This window comes from Ascaphus truei, chromosome 1 (genome assembly GCF_040206685.1).
Source record: "Ascaphus truei isolate aAscTru1 chromosome 1, aAscTru1.hap1, whole genome shotgun sequence".
Taxonomy (NCBI): Eukaryota; Metazoa; Chordata; class Amphibia; order Anura; family Ascaphidae; genus Ascaphus; species Ascaphus truei.
In genome coordinates, this window is record NC_134483.1 from 118,121,527 (window position 1) to 118,148,007 (window position 26,481).

The following is a 26,481-nucleotide window of genomic DNA, read 5'->3' on the forward strand; positions in this document are numbered from 1 at the left end:
TTGCAGTGTCAGCTTTCCTTGTAACCTTCGCAAAGTCACTTTATATCCCTCGGGTACCAAAATAAGATTGTAAGCTCTTAGGGAGAAGGGATCCAGTATGCCCACAAGTCTGTGTAGCGCAGAATACATTGTCAGGGTTGTGTAATAATAAACAAATATTATTACTTTAAACACATCCGTCTTCAAAAACAAGTATTTAATAATCATAAAATTAAAAAAAAAGTATATTCCTTGAAATTAAAGTTAAATGCATTTAATCAAAATGTATTATTTCCTCTAAAAAGGGAATGGCGGGAACTTGGTACATTGACATCCGCAACCCATATTCCAAATGTTTACTTTAGCATCGATCTCAATGGGAGATTATCATACACCCCACAGAGTTCTGTTCAAAGTTGTATTCAGCTGCATTGATTGACATTTTGGTGGAAAACTCCAGCCCTGGATCTTCATAAAACAAGACATGCTGTGTTCTAAAGAAAGAGGGCTTTATTTCTTTGTCTGTGAGTGGCACGAGTCTTCAGAAGCTATTGGAGAAACACTCCAGGAACATGACTGTCAGAGAATGCGTCTGTGTCGCTTTTTGTTTTGATAAAGTCGTCCACTTGATAATGGTCTGGTATAATTTGGTTCTCTCTTTGCAGTATTTTGAACTAGAGCAGTAGACAATTGTATGGCTATAGTTCAGAGCGAGTTGTTTAGCTTTGTGAGAGTGGGAGGGGGGGAGAGAGCTTAGGACCTACTTTATACAGTATATATAAAAAAAAAAACTATATATATATATATATAGATATATAGATATATATATATATATATATATATATATATATAGTTTTTTTTTTTTTTTTTTACCTATTCTGTCAATGGGCCTTCAAAACCAATCAGTGAGTTTAAGATGGCTTCTTTAGCAAAAGTATCTGTGGAAGTAAAGTAATCCTATAACAGCCCAGATTCATCGTGCCAGTTGCGGTAACACATACTGGCTCTTGATATATCAGGGTCAACGTGCTTTCTATTCAAAGTAGTACAGTACATCATAAAATAAACCGAATAGATGCCTAAAACCTTCTGAGGTGGATTTAAATGTGATTTAGGTAAATTGATTGCAGCTATGCAATGGAGAACGCCTTTTCATACATGATACATTTTTAACTCCTTGTTAACATATGTACTGTATGCCTCACATGAACTGTGACAGCCTGTGTATTATAATAATAATAGCATGTTCTTGTATAGCGCTGCTAGTTTTACGTAGCGCTTTACAGAGACATTTTGCAGGCACAGGTCCCTGCCCCGTAGAGCTTACTATCTGTTTTTGGTGCCTGAGGCACAGGGAGATAAAGTGACTTGCCCAAGGTTACAAAGAGCCGACACCAGGAATTGAACCAGGTTCCCCTGCTTCAAACTCAGTGCCAGTCAGTGTCTTTACTCACTAAGCCACTCCCTCTCCCTTACTCTATTACACAGTTCTATGCACAAAAATGAGATTGGGTATGCAAATTAACTAAAGGAATACATGCAGTGGCCTACTGGAAGTGGTAATGTCCGTTGGTAGGAGCCCTCACGGTACTGTGGTATACGTTGTCACTTGTGCACCACCAACAAAATCCAGGGGGGATCAGTATCTAGAATGAATAGCAAGTTGACACTCACAGGGTCTTGTAATGTAGAAAAATATCAATTTATTACAGAATAGGATCAACGTTTCAGCCCACTTTTGACAAAGTTCCAAGAGTGGACCGAAACGTTGATACTTTTCTTAAATACACTGATATTTTTCTACGTTACAAGGCCCTGTGAGTGCCAACACTTTTGTGATTCCTACTGGAAGTGGTAATATACCGTTTCAGGTTTTATTAAAGTCTCTTGGTTGCAAAAAGGAAGCGAAACTCCTTCCAAAAAATCCCATTATATTTTAGAATGCAATTGCATACATGTGGTGCACGCTTTTTCCCACTGGTATTGCAGCAGGGTGACGCAAGTAAATCATTCCAATTTGTGTCAATTATTTGTGGCCTTTGTGAAATGCCTTGAATATTATCTGTGCTTAAGACACAAAAACAGGAACCAATGGATTGTAAGCCCTTTTGTGATAATTACGTGTCCATGAAATGTGCTGCACAGAGAATCCCGAACATTAATAAATGGAACCATCTCAGTTAATTTCCCAGCTGCAAGACCAGTGCAAAAGAATTGTCGAGATCTATCAAACGAAAAACTCTTAATGGCTTTCAGTGGGATTTGTTCTCTTTATATATGGTGCTTTGTTTTGCAGGTGGGAGAATTTTGGAAATGACCCTAATGCAAAGGTGCATTTTTGGGGGAATGTTGAGATGGGCATTAAAAGTTTAATCTAATTTGTATAACTGAGAATGATTATGATGTAGTACTTCTACATGCTAATAGACAGAGTGCTAAATACAAGCTCAGTACTGACTCTCAAGGTGAGCAGATCTGTTAATATTTCACCATACACAAGGATGTGGATGTGGATAAAGAAGAGCTATATTGTACCATCCAAGCTGCTCAATTAATTGGAAATACAAAGCTAACACACACACACCCAATCCTGTGCTCAGCAATTGAGTAGGGGGTAACTGGGGGGGGGGGGAGAGAGCGTGCAAGACAAAGGTGGGGGTGAATCAAGCAGTCAGAGGGTGAGGGTGTGTGCAAGGCTTTCCTGGGGCCCAGGACTAGATTTTCCACTCCCCCCTCCCACACACACACACACGCACACCCCAGTGTCAGCGGCTTTTGCGAGAGGCAACCCCTCGCCCCTCTCCCTCCCCAACACCCACCTTTCCCTCACCCCCGCCCCTCTCCCTTCCCAACCCTCACCTTTCCCTCACCCCGCTCTCCCACCTCTCTCCCCAACACCCGCACCCCCACACCACCTGTCGCTATATCTCCCACCTCTCGCTCTCTCTCCCACCTGTCGCTCTCTCTCTCCCACCTGTCGCTCTCTCTCTCCCACCTGTCGCTCTCTCTCTCCCACCTCTCGCTCTCTTTCTCCCACCTGTCGCGCTCTCTCTCCCACCCACCTGTCGCGCTCTCTCTCCCCCCCACCTGTCGCGCTCTTTCTCCCCCCCACCTGTCGCGCTCTCTCTCCCCCCCCACCTGTCGCGCTCTCTCTCCCCCCCACCGGTCGCTCTCTCCATTTCCCCCCCACCGGTCGCTCTCTCCATTTTCCCCCCCACCGGTCGCTCTCTCTCCCGCCTGTTACTCTCTCTCTTCCCCACCTGTCGCTCTCTTCCCGTTTCTCCCCCACCTCTCTCTCATTCTCTGCCCCACCTTTCCCCCGCTCTCTGCCCCACCTTCCCCCTCCCCTCTCTCTCTCTCTCTCCCCTCCTCCCCCTTCCCCCAATACACACACCCTTACCTTAGGGGTATGCCTGACCATCTCCGGTAAGTATCTCGGGAAGCAGGTTCTCCCCGGAGCTGAAATTAACGCGGTTCAGCTCTGGAGACCCCCTGCTTCCCATCTACATAAGAAAAAAGGTGCGGAGGGTGGGGACGGGGAAGGGAGAGAGAGAGGACAGCTAGAGGAAACTGCTGCTTTAAGAAATGTGTTGTGAAATTGTGGTGCATGTGTGATACTTACAGTAGACGTTGAGGTGAAACATTGTCTCTCCACCTGTCTTTTTAAATAAACAGTAACGATCTGCTTGGCTCAGGGCTGAATGAAAAGCCCGAGTTGCTGATGTTTGTGGAGTACTTCGCCCTTCCGCTGAGTAACAATGCAGTTTCCCTGCATGCAGTGCACTGGCTGGCCATTTGTGAGCAGGCGTCAGATGCAGGACCCAGATTTCCTTCTATCAATGATTTCTTTTTGGTTATTATTTCATCTCCTGTATCTGTGTGTATGACCGTACCAGTTATGCACGTAGGGGGCCCAAATTGCGATGGCAACTTTAATCGTTAGCTTGTATTGTCAGCCCGAAACAAGTTCTCCACCCTATGCATGTGTGTATGTCTTTATTTGTGTAGTGCCAGCCATGTACATAGCGCTCCACAGCAGTAATACACGTAGCATAATATTATAAGACCTAAAGGAATAAGCGCTTTGATATCAAAGTAATAATAGGAAACGGAGCCCCTGCCCCAAAGAGCTTACAATCTAAGTGGTAAGTAGGGAGATCTTACATAGACAGGAGGGTGTTCTGGTAAGCGCATCTGCAAGGGGCTGAGGTTAGTGCATCTGAGATGTATAGTATCAGCCAGCTAACCATATGCTTCGTTAGAGAGGTGTGTTTTACTAAAGGTTCTAAAGGTAGAGCGGACGGTGCCAGCCGGATATTGAGGGGAAGGACATTCCTGAGGTGTGGGGCAGTGAGAAAGGATTTAGGTGGCACCTTTGCACCCCGGAGGTGGATAAACCCTTAAAGGCAAAACATAAAGTAACCTGCTGGTGTAAAAATATCCCCGACCAATTGTTTTTTGATGAATATAAAGGAATACATAGCAGACACGTAGCAATAGATAAAAGATTATTTTGTGTGCGTGCAAAAAAAGTACCAAGACTTCGGTCCCCTCATACAGTATGACCCTCTATCAGTGAGGTGGTTCCATTAAGGAACCGAAAGGTTTTTTGTTTTTTCTCTTTTTGTCTGTTATTTATTCCAGGTCAACAGTGTGATAATGATGATCAAGGCTGTTTTTTTTAAAATCCTCATTCGAGACTGTAAAGGGGATAAAAAAATAAATGGTATAGTGTTCCATTTCCTATGCTAAATGGAAGTACCGGCACGGTAAGGCGTTGGGTTGCACGACTCTTATCAGGTTCTGCCCTCGTCTTTTCAAACAGAACATTAAAATCGAACGTCTCCTCTTCCTGTGTTTTGTTACCTGAGCAAACTGGTTCATATTTCCTCTATTCTGTAGCAGGGACAGGAAGGCTGTGAGCGCCTCAGTTTGCTTTGTCCTTTAGCCTGTCTGTTGGCAAGAAAGCTTCTACCTCAAAAATGGCAGCATTCAGTAGTTGAAGTGAGAAGGTTCAAACCTAAGCTTGTAGAGTAATGTGTTTATTTTAAAGCTGCAGATCAAGCTGCCGTTTAAAAAATAAAAATAAAATTCCCCATTCAATATGTGCATCAGTACAATCTGCACACTGACAAGTGATTAGCTAAGTTGCAGATCGATCCATTCTCCTGTAATCGATCGCTTGCTCCGGGTTATTTAATTCAGTTCTTGCAAAGCATTCTGGGCAATGTAGTCCTAGAATATGATTGATTGGGCAGTTACTAGATACAATAGGTTCACTGCTAGAGAGAGGGCGGGGCTCAAGAGCCAGAGCCCATCAGAAGGGGAAGGGGGTGTCACTTTGGAAATGCTTCCTACATTAGAAACATTAAAAATGTCTTTAAGACATTTTTTTTTAAATGCTACAAGTATTTTCTCATAGAACAGAACAGATTTTTTTTTATTTTTTTTTTTAAACCACGTAGGATATTGCCTGAACTGCTGCTTTAAAAATAACCTCTTCACTTATTTTATTTTTTTTTTTTTTTTTTTTTCCAAACTTTTTTATTGGGTAGGTACACAGTTACATGAATACAAATGACAACATTTTTCATCCCAATACATAACGCCATTTTCAATTTTTGTAGGGGGAGAGGCAAGGCAGCTTGCCCATAAGGAGCATTTCCCAAGAGGGGGAAGCTTGGTATAGTACCAAAGTGGGGGAAAGGGAGAGGGGGAACCTGTATGGGGGGGGGGGGGGGAGGAACAGGGAGGGAGGGGAGAGGAGGGGGGGGGGGAGTATTCCTTCTTCTGGGCGTCCTGCGTCCCAGTTATTAGGGCTGCTAGATCTCCATGGGGGGGGGGGGGGTCCTGTTTTGACCCGAGGGGGACCCTCGTCCTATAGTGACAGCCACGTTTCCCACACTCTTTCGAATGAATTAGCTTTTTGCTTTAGGTAGGCCGTAAGCTTTTCCATAAGCATCACTTCGTTGAGTCTTTTTTTTATCATTCCCTTAGTAGGGGGGGCTACCTTCTTCCAGGAAGACGCTATTTCACATCTTGCCGCTGTGAGAATAAAGGAGATCAAATTCACTTCACTTATTTTTCTAATGGCATAAATATTTTCTCAATTGCTTTGCAGGATTATTCTCTACCTGCATTTGACCACAGTACTAGCGTAATTGCAACTACAAAGCCAATTTAAAAGGAAATCCAATACAAAATGGCTGCCCCCAATATTGTCCATGTAATTGGGCACAGAGACACACCCCTGATTCGGAAAAAGCAAAACATTTGAATTAAATTGTTTTTTTTTTTGCTGAGAGCAGATTGAAAGAGGGAGCGTATGTTTGTATGTCTTTATTTATATAGCACCATTAATTTACATAGTGCTTCACAGCAGTAATACACGTGACATTCATATAAATAACAAATAATGCAATTAATAGGTCATAGGATTTGATAGGAAGCCAGGAGAGTGATTTCGGCAAGGGAGACGCAGAGACAGATTGAGGAAAGAGTAGAGTGATTCTGGCAGCAGCGTTTAAGATAGATTGTAGGGGACACAGGTGAGAGGCAGGAAGGCCAGACAGCAGGAGGTTACAGTAATTGAGATGGGAGAGAATGAGGGCCTGAGTCAGAGTTTTAGCAGTCGAGCAACAGAGGAAAGGGCGTATCTTTGTTATATTGCAGAGGAAAATGCGACAGGTTTTAGAAACGTTTTGAATGTGAGAGGAGTATGTGAGAGAGGAGTCGAGTGTGACCCCTTGGCAGCGTGCTTGGGCTACTGGTTGAATGATCGTAGTTCCAACAGTAATGTGGATTGAGGTAGTAGGGCCAGGTTTGGGAGGAAGTATGAGGAGCTCTGTTTTTGCCATGTTAAGTTTAAGTCGGCGGAGGGTCATCCAGGATAATATCGCAGAGAGACATTCAGAAACTTTGGTCTGTACGCAGGTGTAAGTAAGGTCAGGGGTTGAAAAGTAAATTTGTGTGTTGTCTGCATAGAGGTGATAATTAAACGCAAGAGTTGTGTGATTAGGTCACGTAGAGAAAGTGTGTGCAGAGAAAAGAAAAGAGAAGAGGTCCCAGGACAGAACCCTGAACGTGCTCACAAGTGATATTTTTTATTGGCTATATGCCAACGGTGAAGGTTTTTTGTCGCCTTTTTCACCCACCGTAACTTAAAAAAAAAAAAAATACTATATATATACTGTATATATATATATAATCAAAAAATAAATGGATGATACCGTTCTGTGGCTAACTAAATGCTTTTATTTGTGCGAGCTTTCGAGATATACTGATCTCTTCTTCCGGCGATGTTACAATGAATGAAGCAAAAGGTATACTTAACAACAGTGTCTATTGGAATGTTATCTGTGCTGGTCCTTCCCCCGGTGTGGATGTGTTTTATGGCTAGAGGTGTCAAAAGGTTCCTGAAAGCAAGTGATACAAGAGTGTGTGTGTGTATCAGTGTGAATAAAAATGAATGGAGAGCCCACAGTATATACAGTGCTTTACGAAAGGTGTGTGTGGAGTGGGAGTGGATATAAATGGTGTGGGTGGGTGTGGAAATGTGAGAGATTGTAGCACAACTAAAAGTGTGTGTGGATACTTTGTGGTCCCTATTGGTGTATAGGGATGGAAAAACAAGGAGTATTAGTATGTGTAAGAGACAGCTGTGTGTGCATACATATAGCACAGTATGTACAGACATGGCCTTTAGCGCTCATGGGAAGAGAGTTCACTTGTGTCAGTAATGACTCATAAAATTTCGATCTCTGTATAGGCCACTGCTAAGTGTCCCGAACAGTTGCATAAATTTGTTTTCATGCAACCGTCTCTCTTTCGGTGTTTTAAGATTACCTTTGAGTATGGCAACCCTCAGATCGTTCATCTTATGGCCAGAGTCAGAGAAATGTTCGCCAACAGGACTGTCTCTTGTTCCGCATGTGATGCTGTGGCGATGCAGGTTCATTCTCTTGTTTAGCCCCTGCCCTGTCTCACCTATGTAGTAGCAGCCCCCTGGGCATTTCATGCACATGATGAGGTACACGACATTGCTGGAGGAACAGGTGAACCTTCCTCTGATTTTGTATTCCCGATTCCTGTGTGGTATTTGTATTGTGTCCGCTGTGTAGAGCATTGCGCAGGTTTTGCATCTTGGGTCCTGGCATGGTTTTGTCCCGCATTCAGTTGTACTGCTGAATACTTTACTCCTCACCATAATATTCTTGAGATTATGGGGATGTCTGTATGATAATAAGGGTGCTTCAGGGAAGACCTGTTGCAGTCTTGTATCTTCCTGGAGGATGGGTTGTAGTTTCCTGGCGATTTTGCGTAGGGCTCCTAGGTGTGGTTATACTGTATGTGACCACCAAAGGTACCCTGTCGCTTGTCTCCTTCTGTTTGTATTCAAGGAGATCACTTCTTGATATTCTGGTGGCTTTGTGAATTTGCTGGTCTACAATTCTGTGGTTATATCCACGGTTTATAAAGTCTGATCTCAAGGCTTTAATCCGCTGGTCTCTGTCTGCTGTGTTGGAGCATATCCGGTTGTATCGTATGGCTTGACTGTAGATGGTTGCATGTTTGGTGTGTGTCGGGTGGAAGCTGTTGTCCCTCAAATAGCTGGGTCTGTCTATAGGTTTGCTGTATACAGAAGTCTGTAGTTGGTTGTTCTTTATAGTAATGTTTGTCTAGGAAATGTACTTCATCCGGGGAATGGGTGAGTTTGAGGTTGATGGTCGGGTGGAACATATTGAAGTTGTCATAGAACTGTAGGAGGTCCTGTTCGCCAGAGGTCCAAATCAGGAGGATGTCATCGATGTAGCGAAGGTATGTAAGGGGTTTCAAGTGACAGGTGGAAAGAAAGTCACTTTCCAGTTTTGCGCAGAACAGATTGGCATACTGTGGCGCCATCCGAGTATATATATATATATATATATATATATATATATATATATATAAAGTAGATTTTACCAGATTGGAGTCCGGAAAAAACGAGACAGCACACAGTCCAGTAGTTCCAATGAAGCTGTATTCAGAGTAACATGGCACCACCTCCATGTGATTTATTTATATATATATATATTTTAAAGTTACGGTATATATACACACACACACACACACACCCCAGACACAAAAAGAAAAATAGCCACAAAATAGTGTAATATGTCCCCACAGGGAATGAGTAATGTTGGGGTTTGGTGGATAAATTAATAATCCTACTAACATATTCCCACTCAAAACAAGCATAGATAATTAGATTGTAAGCTCTTCGGGGCAGGGACTCCTTTTCCTAAATGGTATTTTTATGTCTGAAGCACTTCTCCCCTTTATGTGTTATTTATATTATGTTATTTATAAGATTGTCACGTGTATTATTGCAGTGAAGCGCTATGTACATTATTGGCGCTATATACATAAAGATATTCATACATATATATACGTATATCCCAGTCTGTGGCCGTTTTATCAGTGGTCATTGAAGAGGGTAATCGCAGACAGAGAGGAAACGATAGACGGTCTGCACTGTATGTATCGAAGCGTAAAACAAGAAAATGCGCGCTCACAACTTGACACAACTAGAATGTATCTGTCTTCCCGAGCTATGATCTCACCGCTTCAGCGTCCCACCTGATCTTCACATCGGCGTGTCCAGTACCCGGATGAAAAAGGCAGGAAGGAGCACCACGTCTTTCTGGTCACGGACCTTCCGGCTCAACGCGTTTCACCCTTGTAGGCTTCCTCAGGAGTCAGTGATGATGCTTTGCCCGAGCACTAGCATTTATAACTCCACTTAAATTGATTATAATTTTTCAATCTAGGATATATTAACCAATTGGTGCACATGATATTATGCATGATGTTATTATAATTTCGGAATCTGGAAAATGTGAAACAGCCTCTTTCTACAAGTTAATGTGCCGTGATGACAGCATTAACACTTCCAAAATATGTCTTGCATCTATCTCTGACACATATAATCTACATAGATCAGAATCACATTTAGTATGACTACAGGGGGTAGGCTATACTAATTCTTATCATATATGGAACATCTTGCGTAAGAATTATTTTAAAAAGAAATATGTAATCTCATATCTCATTATGTAAATATAAGACACATGTCTCTATTACAGAAAAACACATTTGCAAAGGGATGATAAAAAAATAAGAAAAAGGGGAGAGAAAACATTTTTGTGAATCCAGAATTTCTCCCGTTTGGTTAATTCTGTAAATATTTGGGGATTTAATGTGTCTTCCCACGCGGGAGAGTGACACAGAATTAACCAAATGTGAGACATTCTGGATTCACAAATTGAAGACACTTATACCAGGAGGGCTGAATGGGGATATTGAAATCGATGCCTTTTTGGTGTATTTATGTTACCGTCCTAATTTTGACACACATACTGTAGATCTCAGACCCAGAATCATGTCATCAAAGTCGAGGTCAAACAAATGTGATAATTCGGAAGCCCTTCCTGTCTGAGTAAAGAGTTTTATATGGATTTCCAAACTTTAATGTAAATATATAAATGGACCCTGCAGTTCTGGGTACTGTATAGCAAGAAATGGGACCTCTCTAATAAACAACTAACAGATGTACCATAGATATATGAGCAACAAAAGACTGATTTTGAGTCCCACAAACAAGTTCTCCAGATGAAAACAGGGAACCTCTATGAAAGTGTATCTATGTTGTGCATAACAAAATGTTAATGTGTGTTTTCTCTCCCCTTGTTCTTATTTTTTTTATCATCCCTTTGCAAATGTGTTTTTGTATAATAGAGACATGTGTCTTATATTTACATTATGAGATATTTGAGATTACATCTTTATTTATAAATAATTCTTATGCAAGATGTTCTATATATGATAAGAATTAGTATAGCCTACCCCCTGTAGTCATACTAAATGTGATTCTGATCTATGTAGATTATATGTGTCAGAGATAGATGCAAGACATATTTTGGAAGTGTTAATGCTGTCATCACGGCACGTTAACTTGTAGAAAGAGGCTGTTTCCCATTTTACAGAAACATAACATCATGCATAATATAATTAACACATACATTCCCAGCGCGCTGTAACTCCAACACCCACTATATATATATATATATATATATATATATATATATATATATACTTTTAAGTTATGCACCGTATTGCATATAGCAAATTCTCCCTCATATATATAGATATATACAGGCATACCCCGCATTAACGTACGCAATGGGACCGGAGCATGTATGTAAAGCGAAAATGTACTTAAAGTGAAGCACTACCTTTTCTCACTTATCGATGCATGAACTGTACTGCAATCGTTATATACGTGCGTAACTGATGTAAATAACGCATTTGTAACAGGCTCTATAGTCTCCCCGCTTGCGCACAGCTTTGGTACAGGTAGGGAGCCGGTATTGCTGTTCAGGACGTGATGACAGGCGCATGCGTGAGCTGGCGTTTGCCTATTGGGTGATATGTACTTACTCGTGAGTGTACTTAAAGTGAGTGTACTTAAAGCGGGGTATTCCTGTAGATAGATAATACGATACCGCGTTGAAACGAAATCAGAGGGAGCACTCCAATGGATAATCAAAAAAGTATATTGTGAGTTACCAAGACACCATAACCATTTGGTTATTATCCACTGGAGTGCTGCCTCTGATTTCGTTTCAACGCGGTATCGTATTGCCTATTATATTCTACAGGATTTGCACCCACTATATTGACTATTTTGACGGAGTGCCTGCTGCTCCTTGCTTTATTCTATATATGTGTATATATATATATATATATATATATATATATATATATATATATATATATATAAAAAGGAGTGCTACTGAGCGTGGCCAATGTATACAAACAAAAGACAGAGTTGCCCAATGCTACATCCAATTGACAAAATATATAAAGTAATAAGAATAAAGTTGAAATACTTCAATAATAATAATATTTACTTGGTTATTCAGTTAAACCCTTTGGCCACAGCGACATTAGCCTGCATACCACGTCATGGTATAACCAAAGTTAATGCAGGTCCTAACACTAAACTTTGGTTATACCTTGACGTGGTATGCAGGCTTATGACGCTTTGGCCAAAGGGTTTAACTGAATAACCCAAGTAAATATTATTATTCTTGATGAACTTTATTCTTATTAAAGGACAACAGGCAGAATGGTGCACTGAGTGGCAAATTATTTATTAAAACCCCGGGGGTCAGGCAATAAGGAAATAATAACAATGGTACACAAATAATGAATGGCAATAGGAAGATGTTGAAACAAAAGACAGAGAGGAGGTGGCGGGGCAAGTAATCTCACTGCTGGTTTAACAATAGGGACACCCGCGCTCTCCAAACACAACCTCCGCAGGGACACAGGTCCACAGGGGCAGCTTCACGTAACCTCTACGCGTTTCGCACGTAGTGCTTCGTCAGAAGATCCAGGAGCTCACGTTTTCAGGGGGTGTGGAGTCCCTTAGGCAGACGGCAGCAAGAGGGCTATTATTCCTGTAAGACAGCACCAGCGCGGAGTGACCCTTCTGTTTTTATTCTTATTACTTTATATGTTTTGTCAATTGGATGTAGCATTGGGCACCCCTGTCTTTTGTTTGTATACATCATGCATAATATCGTGCACCAGTGGGTTAATATATGCTAGATTATAATTTTTCAATCAATTTAAATAGAGGTATAAATGCTAGTGCTCTGGCACAGCATCATCACTGACTCCTGAGGAAGCCTACAAGGGTGAAACGCGTTGAGTCGGGAGGTCCGTGACTGTAACGCTGTGCTCATCACAAACAAGGTGGGACCCCGGTACTGAGGTGGGAATAGGTAGAAACGCCACCCACAGCCACAGGGGCACGCCTGGAGAGTGGATGGTCAGGATTGGAGAGTATAGGTTAGTCTTGATACTTGCAATAGTCATACCATTACTCAAAAACAGCAAGCTTGACCCTACCTGTCTTTCTAACTATCGACCTGTCTCCCTCCTGCCTTTTGCCTCTAAACTCCTTGAACGTCTTGTAGTCTCTCGCTTGCTGCATTTTCTCAACACCTATTCTCTCCTAGACCCTCTACAATCTGGCTTCCGCACTGCTCACTCGACTGAAACAGTCCTCACTAAAATAACTAATGACCTCCATGCTGCCAAAGACAGCTCTGCTCATACTACTCGACCTCTCTGCAGCATTTTACACCGTGGACCACCCTCTTCTCCTTCACATTCTCCATACTCTTGGTATTCATATCAAAACTCTATTCTGGATCTCCTGTTGCCTCTCCCATCGTACTTTCAGCGTCTCTTCTGCTAACACCTCCACCATCGATCTCTATGTGGGGGTACCCCAGGGGTCTGTCCTGGGACCTCTTCTCTTTTCTCTGAACACACTTTCTCTGGGTGACCTAATTACATCTCTTGGGTTTAAATATCACCTCTATGCTGACGACACACATTTACTTTTCAACCCTTACACCTGCTGTACAGGCCAAAATTTCTGAATGTCTCTCTGTGATATCATCCTTGATGGCCCTCCGCCAACTTAAACTTAACATGGCAAAAACAGAGCTCCTCATACTTCCTCCCAAATCTGGCCCTACTACCTCCTTCCACATTAGTGTTGGAAGTACAACCAGAATTCACTCAGTAGCCCAAGCACGCTGCCTAGGGGTCACACTCGACTCCTCATATTCTCCTCTCACATTCAAAACGTATCTAAAACCTGTCGCTTTTTCCTCCGCAATATTACAGAGATACGCCCTTTCCTCTGTTGCTCGACTGCTAAAACTCCGACTCAGGCCCTCATTCTCTCCTGAGATTACTGTAACCTCCTGCTGTCCGGCCTTCCTGCCTCTCACCTGTCTCCCCTACAATCTATCCTAAACGCTGCTGCCAGAATCACTCTAATTTTTTGTTTCTATAGCAACCATTTACAAAGTCACATCCCGTTTCTCTTCTGAAACAGTCTCTGGCACACCCCTTTTTGAGCACTGCCCTCTCTCTAGCAGTGCACCAATTGTATTTAGTGACTGCTTGGTCACATGATCTTCACCACAGAACTTTGCATCTTTAGTCCTTTTCTGCTGCACTGTCAGCCATTTTGTGAACCCCCAAGCCGAATCTTCGCTGACTGATCACAGGAGAACAGATCGATCGTCAACTTAGCTAATTACTTACCGACGTCTAAAAAAACCCGGCAACTTGGACTGCTGTTTTTAGTAGGGGGGAATCTAATCTGACAATGCACACAACATAAGAGAGGCAATCAAACCCCTCCCAAGCCTAACTTTTAAAAATAAAATAAATACCTATGTCAGATTTGGGTAACAAAAAGGTATAAATGACCCAGATGTGACCCCTTAAACATGTCACTGGAATTAGTTCACTTTGGTCCTAGGAGGTATTGCTCTTTTAAAGAATATGGCTATAAAAACACAGGCTTGAAATTCAGTGTATTGTCTCTCCTTGGTACGAACAGTCAGATATATTGTACTAAGGACTTGATTATACCAGATGCCGCTGAGCGGCAGCTCGATCTGGTGACGTCACCCTGCCCTGCCGCTGATGAGCATCTTGAACATACAGGGGAGAGGATGCAAGGAGGCGTGGCGGAGGCGTGCCTGTGAGCGATTCACCCTCATTGGCTGAACCGCTCACCTGACGCGTCCGTCACCTGACAAAAAATTTTTTTGCAAATCTCTTCAGGAGACTGCACAGGCGGTGTGCTGGTATGTAAACATTCATCAGATTTCAGCTATTTGTTTTCCAGCCGAGCGTGCCACTGCTGCCGGCGATTTCTGGTATAATCACGACCTAAGAAGCTGCATTTCTTGCGCCGCTACAACGAAATATTCACGCAAGTTTGTGAACAAGGTGAAATTTTCCTTCCCCCCCCCCACGAAAACTGCAACCTGCACGAAATATTCACCAAACATAAAAAGTGGACGTGCAAATTCTAACACCGAAGCAAAGGGCAGCAGGTCTCATGGCCCTTTATATACTGCCATTTTCGCAAACTTCTGCTGAAAGCCGCAAAATATTGTGGTGGTCTGATGGGAATGTGCCTTTTTTTGTCTTTACACACGGCTGAGCAATTTGAACTTTCGTGACACATTGTTCAAAAATGCTAAATTAGGAAAAAGATAGAATAGGATAGATGTGATGCATCCAAATTGGTCAAAATTCCTCCATAGCATGTATAGATAATACTGGATGACAGTAGAAAGTCCATGAATCATATGGCAATTTGTCAGGTACGGGCTAGGAGTCTAGTGGGGTCCACTTGACCTCCACAACCAAATAAACCTGCAATAAACCTGACCTGTTGCTCATTCGAGTGTTCACCTTGTTATTCTTTCCGGTCTCATTGGGAGTTGGAAACCGAGGCAGTGCTTCACATCTTCACCTCTCTTCTTGTAAATTAGGAAAAAGACTAGAAAGAAAAAACGTGCCAAGCAAATTTCTAGCCATTTGTACATCTAGCTTCTTTCATTCACTCTGTGTAATGTTTTCAGAACCTCGGGTCCCTTTGTTATGTGAGAGACTGTACATATTACCGCGCTCTTCCCTATGGAAGTTTGCTGCTGGTTAACAGATTGGCCTTACGTATAGCAAAACAAAAAGAACGATTCCTGCGCTCCTACCAATTAGTCTAAAATAAAATAGTGATCTCATGAATAAGGGTTATTTTGTTAAACGCTTTGGCCAAAGCGTTATAAGCCTGCAAGCCACGTCAAGGCATAACCACATTTTGCAGGTATCTACACTCAATATATGTAATTATTGTCCCAAGGACTAGTGAAAAATGTGAGAAATCCCTGAAGGGGTTAAATAAAGCATACGCTTTTGTGAGTAGTGCAATTAAAAGCTGGCCAAAGCCAGTATCATAGTTACCTTACAATCCTTTATGTGTACACTGCCAGACCGTATATATGAATAGGTGATCTGCAAGGTCTCGAGAGCTCTCTCCTTTGTTTCATACAGGGTGCCACAAATGACACTGAATCTGCACTTCTACAGCACGTGTAGCTAGTAGAACTTGGCACTTAATATACCCAGCCATTTTGTCACTAATGCCTAACAAGCCAGTGTAAAATAGCATGGCATTATTTGGCAACAGTAACCACAGGAAAGCCTATTAAATATTGGATATCAGCTCCTAATTATCCCATTTGTTGGTGGAAAATGGTTATATGGAGGTTATTTATATGGATGTAATTGCTCCTTCCTTTGTCTCTTCTGTTTATTTTCTCCTTGTCCCTTTCTCTCCCTCTTCAGGGTAACACGGTGCGTGGCAGGCCCCCTGGGCTGACGGGCCAGCCCCATACTCACTCATTTCTTGTTGCTGCGGTCCTTAGCTCAGCAGCGATTTAGCAGCTATAGCCGTGGTGGTGAAGCACCGACAATGAACACAGCATAGAATGTTGCACCTGAGATATTGAGTGGCAGTCACAGTGAGAGCACAAGGTGCAATGTACCCGGGTCTGCTCCATATTTAGTTTTAGATCAGGCCTTGTCCTGCCCTTGACTGATAATGGAGGACACTTTCTCTGGTATTTTGGTTTAAAAACAATGCTGTGTTTTTGGTTGTGTCAGAACTCGTTTTGGATTTGTAAACAATTATGGGAAAACCGTGGGGGTTTTTTTGTTTGTTTTTTGACATTTGAGCAAACTTTTTGGAATTTCTAACATTTTGCAAAAGTTATTTTTTTTAATTCACGAATTCAATAGTTTGCCCAGTTAAAAATAAAATAATTAAATATATATGTTGCAGGGTACATGCAACCACACGCGGGTTTTCTTGATAAGGCTTATTTATTGAGCCTTAAAGTACAGCACACAAAAACAAAACAGCTTCTTGTCAGCATACAAAAACAAAATAGCTTCTCTTCAGCATGCAGGACACAGACAGTTCATCAAACATGTACTTTGAAAACAGACCTTGTAGCAGGAATCTTACTCCAGCATTTTACTCCTGTCTCCTGACCAGCTAGCTCTCATGTGTGTCTAGCTTGGTGTTTTTAAAGCCCCTTGATGAGGCAGCTGGGGTCAGACTAATTAAGCAGCCCTCTCAACTGAAACTTAACCTCGTCACTGCTGCACTGCAAACCTAAACATAGGTTTGCCAGGTATATGGCTGGTGACGTTTATTCACCGTCACAATATACATACATAATATATGTTTATATATTTAAAAAGGGAGCTAGATCACTACCGGGGAATTACAGACCTGTAAGCCTAACTTCAATAGTGGGAAAACTACTTGAAGGTTTAATACTGGATAATATTCATGAATACCTAATGGAAAAGAAAATTATTAATAATAGCATGGAGATCATGCAAAACATTTGTTTCTTTGAGGAGGTAAGTAGGAATTTAGACCAGGGTAATGCAGTTGATGTTGTCTACTTGGATTTTGCAAAGGCTTTTTATACGATTCCAAACAAGAGGTTAGTGTACAAAATAAAGCAAATTGGACTCAGTAAAAATATATGCACCTGGATTGAAAACTGGTTGAAGGATAGACAACAGAGGGTTGTTATAAAGGGAACCTTTTAGGTTGGGCTAAGGTTGTGAGTGGAGTACCTCAGGGACCGATACTGGGACCCCTGCTTTTTAACTTGTTTATTAATGACCTTGAGGTTGGGATAGAGAGCAAAGTCTCCACCTTTGCTGATGATATAAAATTGTGTAAGGTAGTAGAATCAGAGCAGGATGTAATTTCTCTCCAGAAGGACTTGGAGAGACTGGAAACTTGGGCAGGTAAATGGCAGATAAGGTTTAATACAGATAAATGTAAGGTTATGCATTTGGGAAGCAAGAATAAACAAGCGACATACAAATTAAATGGGGATAAATTGGAGGAATCCTTGATGGAGAAGGATTTAGGAGTGCTTGTAGACAGCAGGCTTAGCAATAGTGCCCAATGTCATGCAGAAGCTGCAAAGGCAAACAAGATCTTATCTTGCATTAAACGGGCTATGGATGGAAGGGAAGTAAATATAATTATGCCCCTTTATAAAGCATTAGTAAGACCACACCTTGAATATGGAGTACAATTTTGGGCACCCCTCCTTAAAAAAGACATTATGGAACTAGAGAGAGCAGAGAAGAGCCACCAAATTAATAAAGGGGGTGGACAATTAAACCACTTATGATATATATATATATATATATATATATATATATATATATATATATATACAGTGTTCGACAAACCTATACATTTGCTCGCCCCGGGCGAGTGGATTTAACCCCGGGCGAGTAAATATTGGCCCAAGCAGCACACGTTTGGTACTAGGTGGCGAGTAGATTTTTTTGTGTGGCGAGTAGATTTTTTGGTGATTTGTCAACCACTGTATATATATATATAAAACCAGGTGTCCCACCAAGGAGACAAAAAACAGCACTCAAGGTATATTGCAAAAGTGTATTTGAAAAAAGGCAGGCACATATAAATCCAACGTTTCGGTCCTGTATAGGACCTTCCTCAGGGGCGTGCTGGAGAACACTGCCCAAGGAAAACATATATACCCATCACCCACCTGTGTGCATAATCAAGAACCAGCTGATTGTAATTAAAAATGGGAGTACTGTAGGCGCATGGGAGCCCTGTCATCACTGTCATCACTGTGCAGCAATGTCGATGAGTTAATAAATCACCTTACACACACACACACTGCTCACACCCCAGAAAAAAACTACGTTCAAGGATGAGCCTTTCTTCTTTCTGAAGTTCCCCTCTGCCAGCGAAAGGGTTTATTAGATCAGTGGTGCGCAAACTGGGGGGCGCGCCCCCTTGGGGGGGCGCAAGATTATGTAGGGGGGGCGCAGGCTGCGTGCGGGGAAACCTGGGGGCGGGCAGAGCTGTGCCAGAAGCTCCGTGCAGAGGCTGCTTCCAGTTCTCTGCTGTCTTGCAGAGGGGGCGGGGCCTTGTAGAGGGGGCGGGGCCTTCCCTGCACACAGACAAGCCCTTCTCCTCCTCCTGTCTTTTACCCGCCCGTTTTCAGCAGCACATGGGGGGACCGGAGCAGGTTTAGTTACTCCCTCCACCCAGTGTGTGTGTGTGTGTGTGTGTGTGTGTGTGTGGAAATGTGTGTGTGTGGAAATGTGTGTGTGTGGAAATGTGTGTGTATATGTATGTGTGTGTATATGTATGTGTGTGTATATGTATGTGTGTGTATATGTATGTGTGTGTATATGTATATGTGTGTGTATGTGTTTTGTATGTATATGTGTTTTGTATGTATATGTGTGTGTGTATATATGTGTGTGTGTGGGTATATCTATATATGTATGTGTATGTGTGTGTGTGTGTGTGTGTGTGTATATATAAAGTATGTGAATGTGTGTGTGTGTGTGTGTGTGTGTGTGTGTGTGTGTGCATATCTATATATATATATATGTGTGTGTGTGTGTTTGTGTGTATATATATATGGATTGTTGTGTGGGTGTGTGTGTGTGTGTGTGTGTGTATATGTGTGTGTGTGTGTGTGTGTGTGCGCGCTGTGCGCGCTGTGCCTGTTGGTTGTCTGTGGGTGTGGGTGTTGGGATTGAGTGTTGTGTGTGTTGGTGGTGATTATGTGAGTGTTGGTTGTGACTGTGTGTGTGTAGTGATTGAGTGTGTGCTGTGTTGGTTGTGATTTGAGTGTGTGTGTGTGTGTGTTGTGATTGAGTGTGTGTGTTGGTTGTGGGTGTTGTGATTGAATGCAGCGTTGCACAAACTGAGGGGGGGACGCCCCAGGCGCAAGATTATTTCGGCGGGGCGCGTGCAGAAAAAAAACCTGGTTGTGCAGGCGAAAAAGATGTGCGCGCGCGGGCGGCCAAATAGAATAGTGCAGGTGGGGCCACGTGATTCGGAGGTACGCGGAGGAGCACGCCCCAGCGCTGTGATGTCAAACGCCCCTCCCTCCGGTGTCTACCTACAATAGCGCTGTGGTCCTGCTCTCCTCCGCTGGCAACCTGCTTAGCTGCGATCCTCTTCATGTGAGAGGGTAGGCTGCCACTATATCAATCATACTATGAATGTACAGAAATAATAAAAAAAAGTGTAAACACTTCCCCGCTCGTGCTTGCAAAATTATGCAGGACCCCCTGTGCTCATGCTTGGAGAGTTGGTGATGTCACCGCTCTCAGCGGCAGCGTGGACGCAGCCTAATTTTGCAAGAGCGAGCTGTTGAAGTATGTAAGTATTTAGGCTGCGCTTATAGTGCCGGCGACGCGACGTCGCCCGAAAACAAATGCATTGTCGCCGCCGCCTCGTGCACTTATAGTAAGCGTGCCGTGGCAACGTGATTTTTTGAAGCCGGCAATATTTGATTTTTAAGGGGCTGTCGCCTCATGTGACAGCCCCTGAACCAATCAATGGCCTGGTCGCCCACGCCGCCGCCGCAAAGCGAAATACAACTTTTGCTAGCGGCGACGGGTGACGTCGCGGGCACTATACGCGCGGCCTTAGACATATTTGTATTTACATTGTATACCGTTTAATAAAGGGTTTTTTTTCATGGGATTTTGATTACATCAGGCAGGGGGGCCCGAGAAATTTCATGGATAAAAAGGGGGGCTCGGCATAAAAAGTTTGCTCACCCCTGTTCTAAGGGTTGGGAAGATATGTGATTTTAGGCACGTAATGCACGTGAACTCTGGCTTCTTACAGCATCAGTTTCAGCAACGTATACAGTTTAACTAATGCATCCAAGTTGCAATTATGTGTTGTGCAATTCATTCCTTTGTTACCATAAGTGGAACTGGGGATGGTGCCCTAGTGCAGGGGTGCGCAAACTGGGGGGGGGGGGGGGGGCGCCAATCAGCTGTCAGGTAGGGGGAGTTTTTTTTTTTTTTTTCAGCGCGAGCAGGGAAAATTTCAGCGCGAACGGGGGAAATTTAAAAAAAAAAAAAAACACGTGTGCTGCTTGGGCCAATATTTACTCGCCCGGAGGAGGTTAAATCGTGTAAATGTATAGCATTGTCGAACACTGTCTATATATATATTTATCATACTTTATGTAATTTATGGTGGGTAAAAAAGATGACAAAAAACCTCCACCGTATAGTGTGTAATAAATATATATATTATATACACACACCCACGCTGCTCATTGTCTTTTAATCCCACAAAAGTTAAAACACAGCCATCATTTCCGTTTGCTTCGTCCAAGTGCACATTAAGTGTTTATTATAATCCCCCTGATTTATCGGTCTTCCACTCTTCAGCAGGGTTTTAACCCCGTTAGGGATGGAAGGCCTGCATAACATTGATTATTCTCAGAAATAGTTCTGCAGCTCACCACCCGTATGTCTTCACATTTACTGTACTTCCTGTGCATCAATATTACAAGATGATAACATGGAAAGTGCAATATTCTTACCTTATGGTCCTAAAACAGGTGATGTTACCATGCACCGATATTGATTTTATTTGATTGTGTACTGTTGTATTATTTTAAATTGACTCCTGTGATTCTGAGTAGATACTCGGGCATAAAGGTCATTCTGTTTTGCTTTATACAGGTATCTCTCGATATAAGTGTAACACCTCCCACTTCTAGGCCCCAGACTGACACCTGGTGCTGAGGTGGAGGCCCGAGTCCTTTATTGCTACTCGATATGCCACACGTGGCTTACAGTCAGACGGTGGGAAATAAGTACACGGTGTGTGTGGTATAACTGCTTTTTATATAATCATTACCCAGGCATAACAACCTCGTGATCCTCCGCAAAGGATCACTACACTCATCATACAGCATATATAACTTATCATACTTGGCAGTAACGCTGCCAGGTGTGTGTCGGTGTCAGTTGAGAGTTGGACACCCAATCCTGGATATATGGGCCTATGTGATGGTGCCGGAATACCGTAAGAGCTCTTAGTGCACTAAAGCGTTGCAGGACTATACTTCACAAAGGTGCTTCGGTACCACTTTAACTGCAATCACTGAGGGTCCCATCTGACAGCGCTTAATACTCCGTGCAGCTTCCCGGCGTGGATCTGCTTGGCCTCTCGCCACAATGTACTGCTCTCACTCTGGCCACTCTCGTCTCACTAACAACGAGACTCAAACTGGCCACCAGGTCACTCTCGATCAAGCTTGAAGGCAATACTCATCAGTCACATGTCCATAGCACATTGGAGAGGAACCTGCCAGTGGGCAGAGTGTGTGTTGCTTGCATCACACAGGGGTTACATGCTGAACAGATATATTCCTGAAAAGTCCCTAAAGTGAAGTTAAAGCGTGTGAGGTGGTGGTGCAGGGAGATGTGGTGATCGCCGTGTGAGGTGGTGGTGCAGGGAGATGTGGCGATCGCCGTGTGATGTGGTGGTGCAGGGAGATGTGGTGATCGCCGTGTGAGGTGGTGGTGCAGGGAGATGTGGCGATCGCCGTGTGAGGTGGTGGTGCAGGGAGATGTGGTGATCGCAGTGTGAGGTGGTGGTGCAGGGAGATGTGGCGATCGCCGTGTGATGTGGTGATCGCCGTGTGAGGTGGTGGTGCAGGGAGATGTGGTGATCGCCGTGTGATGTGGTGGTGCAGGGAGATGTGGTGATCGCCATGTGAGGTGGTGGTGCAGGGAGATGTGGTGATCGCCGTGTGAGGTGGTGGTGCAGGGAGATGTGGTGATCGCCGTGTGAGGTGGTGCAGGGAGATGTGGTGATCGCCGTGTGAGGTGGTGGTGCAGGGAGATGTGGTGATCACTGTGTGAGTCGGTGGTGCCAGGAAATGTGGTGATTGCCGTGTGAGGCTGGTGCAGGGAGATGTGGTGGAATGAGGGTTACTGGGAGGGACAGGGAGGTACAAGGCGTTATCAACACCAAGGAACTGTTACACCGGAGTAGCCCGCAGACCAGACCAGACCAGACCTGTCCCTAGAACTGAGGTGGCAGGTATGAATACACACCGACAGAGCGAGGGACGTGTCCGGGTTGTGGTATTAGATGGTGCCAGGCCAGATGGGGAGTATTGCGTGAATACTTGCCGGTACCGGTTTTTCCAGAAGAATGGTCGTTGCCGTTGCCGAGATCAGGGGTAGGAGAAGTATGGAAGGATCGAGGTGAGAGTCGTGGTCGAAGGGAGTCAGAAGGTACGTAAACAGGAACAATCCAAAGTCGAGAGCCAAAGGGGGAAGTCTGCCAAGCCACGTCAAAACTGAGAGAATCAAAGAACAAGCACTGTGAAACACCCATACAGAACTATGATGAGCGAGGAAGCACAGGACAGAGAGGGTATATAAAGCTGGAACAGCCAACCAGGAGATGGGGCGTGCCTGGAGGATCCCAGGGAGCTTCAGCGCATCGGCTGCTGTTCTTAGAGCCCAGGTGACACTCGGCAAGAGCCAGATTGTAACCGTGCGGTGTTTGGGGGCAGAGCCTGAGCGGGGATAAGTTCAGGGGCTGTTGTGTGCGCGCTGTAAGTCCGACGTGCGCATGAGAGGAAGCAACATGGGGTGCGCGCGTAGCGGTGATTCCGTGCCGACGGCTGCGGCGTGGAGGAAGTACCTCGTGGAGCATCCCACCATGCCGAGGGGTAAGTGATGCAGCTGAAGGGGGCTTGCTTGTAGCGGAAGGGTCTGAGCAGTGTAAGGAGAGAGCCGTGAGCTCCGCCTTTGGCGCTGTGTGCTCACATTCCTAACAGGAACTAACCAATTTTGGTGGCATGAAGAATGTGGGGAAACCAGTTCAGTATGAACTGCGCTAGGACTAACGAGAGACCGTTTATTGTGCGATTTTCTCCCCGCCCCAATATGTGAGATTCAAAATTCCGAAAATTTGAATATTTAACATTCTGTATATCGAAGTTCTTCCCCAATTTATACATTCCGTTATAGCGAAATTACGTGTATCGAGTTGCCGTATATGGAGGGCTGCCTGTACCTTCAATGCCAGAACGGCGAACAACCACTTTCCATACTAGGCTAGCCCCTACTCTCTAAAGGGGTAAAACTGGTGGACTTCATTCTACAGCCGCGGCCCCTTTTAACCTCCTACATCCCCGAAAAAATTCGTGGATGTTTTCCGTTTCTCACGGACTTTGCCGCGCGTCAGCCGCATCCACCAGACAGCGCTAATGGCGCTTAACATTGAAAGCGCCCGCGGCGCCCAAACCGGCGGAAAACATGCCGCATCTGCCCGCGATTTTAAAAATCGCGGGGAAACGGCCGCAGGAGGTTAAAGGCGGCCGCCACTGTATCTTTCATATGTATAGGTCTTTTTTAATACCTTTTTAGTGTATTGCTAATAATCACACAGTAATACAGCTCAACCCCATAATAGCGCGATCCGCTTATAACGCGGTTTGAACATGGACCCCGAAATTAAAAAAATAAATAAATACATTTTACATTTTTTTCACTGCACAACACAGCACAGCACAGCACACACACACACACACTGCATACACACACTGCACACTGCACACTCTCACTGCATACACACACTGCACACACTCACAACACACTGCACACACAGCAAAAGCACACAGCACACTCTCACAGCACACTGCACACACAGCCCAAACAGCACACACAGCCCCCCCCTACCTTTTGTGTCACAGCCCACCTTTGGGTGCATCGTGGGGCTGCTGGGAGGGGGGGGGGGAAGGAACGGTGCAAGGCTGGGGGATCAGCGTGAGGCTGGGGGGTCGGTGCGGGGATCGGCGTGAGGCTGGGGGGGCGGTGGCGGTGCAGGGATTGGTGCAAGACTGGGGGGGGGGCGGTGCGGGGATCAGTGCGAGGCTGGGGGGGAATAGGTGGGGGGGGGGAATCGGTGCGAGGCTGGAGGATAGTTGCGGGGTCTGTGGTTGACTGGTGTGGAGCTGCTGAGGGGAGTGCGGGGAATGCTGGGAGAACTACAGTGGCTGCTAGGGGCCATGTAGGGCTGCCGGCGCCTCACTCCACCTCCCTCCTCCCCATCGGGCGCGCGGCGGCCATTTAAAAAAGAAATAAAAATTAGCGCGACTCCAGTTATAGCGCGGTCGGATCGGGTTTGCCCCCGAGGACCGCGCTATAACGGAGTTGAGCTGTGCTAGGGAGAAGGAGCAGCACCGTGAGTAAAGACACTGACTGGCATGTAGTTTGAAACAGTTCAATTCACGGTGTTGGCTCCTTGTGACCTTGGGCAAGTCACTTTATCTCCCTCAGGCACCAAAAACATAGATTGTAAGCTCCACGGGGCAGGGACCTGTGCCTGCAAAATGTCTCTGTAAAGCGCTATGTAAAACTAGCAGTGCTATACAAGAAAAAACAATTATTATTACTACTCATTACTATATTACTGCAGTGTGCACAGTAATATCTATAATATGTGGCCCAAAACATTCCATATACGAGACATATCTATAATATGTGGCCCAAAACATTTCATATAGGAGACATATCTATAATATGTGGCCCAAAACATTCCATATAGGAGACATAGGCCCTTATTGTATAAACTGCAATAGGGCAGGCCTGGCACTATCGAAGGAAAACTCCCACTATAAACAAACCAACACAATCCTGCATTAAGGAACGTAGAGACATAGTGATGGTCAACAGTTTGCCAATTTGGACCACTTGCTGGGAAATGGCTTTTTCCATATTAAAAATACCCCGGTATCTATTCCAAGTAGTTTTAAATCCAATAGCCTCCTTTGCTTCTGCTGAGCAGCTGTTCTATTAATCCACTACCCTTTCAGTCTAAGCACTTCCTCGTTTTTTTTTTCTTCTCTCCAGAGTCTATCGTCATACAGTTTCAGAGCTAATTTTGGGAGATGTGCTTTGATCTTGTGCATATTTATATAAAGTGTGGTCGTCATTAAACTTTGATAGTGCCAATGAAGTATCATAAGGAAACTCCCATTGACTTCAAAGCAGCAATCCAGGTTTCATTTCCATTACAGGATTTGAAGCAGGGGGTCTCTGGAGCTTAACTGTGTTCATTTCAGCTCTGGGAACCCTCTGCTTCTAGAGACACAAACCTCCTAAGGGGGTTGCCAGTATCTCGGCAAATTGAAAGCACCCGGATCACACAAGCCAATAGGAAACCGCACCGGATGACGTTACGGCTTCCTATTGGCCCGCGTGACATGGGACATTTTAAAACTGCAATTTCATTCGGCACACAGTTCTCTGGCTGCATACGTACCGACACCCCATATGGAGGTAAGTATCTATGGAAGCAGGGGGTCCCTGAGGCTGAAATTAACACCGTTCAGCTCAGGAGATTCCCTGCTTCAATCCTGTAATAAATAAATAAACAAACAAACAAAAAAAAACAATAATAATTGAAACCGGTATTGCTGCTATAAGCGGGGTCTCAGTACACTGTGGTTTAGTGTACACTAAGGGCCTCATTGTACATGCTCTGAAGCGGCCGATTGGTCAAACATTCCTTTTTGAAGGCAATAGGAGTTTTCAGTCAATAACGATCCGAATGGCCACGTCGGACTATATTGAATTATCACCTTAGAGCCTAATCTATATTATCCAAACAGCTGGTCTGGCTACCATGATCTAGCATTTCTAAATCCGCCA

The 26,481-nt window shown here is 44.1% G+C and overlaps 1 protein-coding gene across 4 annotated transcripts in view; it reads left to right on the plus strand.

Annotated features, from left to right (window-relative positions):
• PTBP3 (polypyrimidine tract binding protein 3) overlaps positions 1 to 26,481 on the plus strand; it is a 201,191-nt gene that overhangs the window by 56,196 nt on the left and 118,514 nt on the right. The window lies entirely within an intron of this gene.